The sequence below is a fragment of the Elephantulus edwardii genome, unplaced genomic scaffold (assembly GCF_000299155.1).
Source record: "Elephantulus edwardii isolate Elephantulus edwardi_28Jun2011 unplaced genomic scaffold, EleEdw1.0 scaffold00111, whole genome shotgun sequence".
NCBI lineage: Eukaryota > Metazoa > Chordata > Mammalia > Macroscelidea > Macroscelididae > Elephantulus > Elephantulus edwardii.
The window spans coordinates 1,029,095-1,030,383 of NW_006399861.1; positions in this window are offsets into that span (position 1 = coordinate 1,029,095).

Genomic DNA, 1,289 nt, shown 5'->3' on the forward strand with positions numbered 1-1,289 from the left:
GCTGGATTCAGAAGATGTCTGTTATGAGCAGGTTAAGTATAAGAAACATTATAAGCTTACTATGAAAGCATATCATGAATTTGATATGAAAACATACTGGTTTATATTTAAGAATAAGAAACAGGTTATGAATTTTCTATGAAAATACACAAGTTTGTTATGAAAATACGTTATGAATTTGCTGTGAAAATACATATTGAAGTATACTAAAACAGTTTGATTTAAACAGGCCGTCACTTACCTGTAAGGCCCCACTGGCTGCAACATGTGTAAACCCCTGTTAAGGGAATATGACTTATTACTGCCCATGTTGCTAAGGGAATGGAACTGGTATAGAACATGATTGGTCAGACCTATGTTGCTTGAGAACTAATGTGATTTATACAACTTGTTTTGAAACGAATATGGTTGGTAAAACCCAAAGTTTGAATACTGTTATTCTTAATGTTATTGGTTGGATATAATGTAACCTAGTGTTTGAATGTTGTTATTCTTAATATTATTGGTTAAATACAATCTAACATCCAAAGCCAAAAGTACATATATTCTTAGAGCCCAACAAAAACTTCACTTCTGCCAAAGACAATGACCCGAACACTGAGCTGAACATTGAAGATCCAAAGGCTCTTTTCAGAGCCAAAGACCCTACCCACACTGGTGACTGTCAGCTGCAGACCCTGGCCACACCAGTGGCTGTGAGCTTCTGAGCCTGGCCACACTGTAGGTTGTGTGCTGTTGAACCTGGCCACATCAGTGGCTGTGAACTACTGAAGTAGCTGAGGACTCTGACCACATCAGTAGCCATGAGAGTCAAAATAAGGAGACAAGTTGGCTTCTCAGGAGTGAGTTTCCCCACTGTCTTATGAATTACATTTGTTATGAATTTATGAATTGCAATGTAGATAAATTGCAATTAACTATTTAATACTTGCCATGAATTAGTGACTCAATAGGTTGTTATGGATTTATGAACTGCAATTTTTTTTTAATAATTAACTTTATTGTGACAGGCGGGGCTGATCCCTCCCATGCTGGGAGACACCATGTGACAAGTGGCCAAGCTTTGAGTCCAGCCCCTTTTGGGGCCACAGTGATAGGGCTGGGGGTAAGGGATGGGTCCTCTGGCTGGGGTAGTACCGTGACTAGAGGCAGGGGAGGCAACCAGAGGCCTGCTGCTTTGGGAATGTGCACTCCCCTCCACGGTGTCCTGAGACCTCTGGAGTTTAGGCAGGGACTTTCCTGCCCTACTTGTCTTGCATCTTCTCCAGGATAGGCACAATCATGTCAAA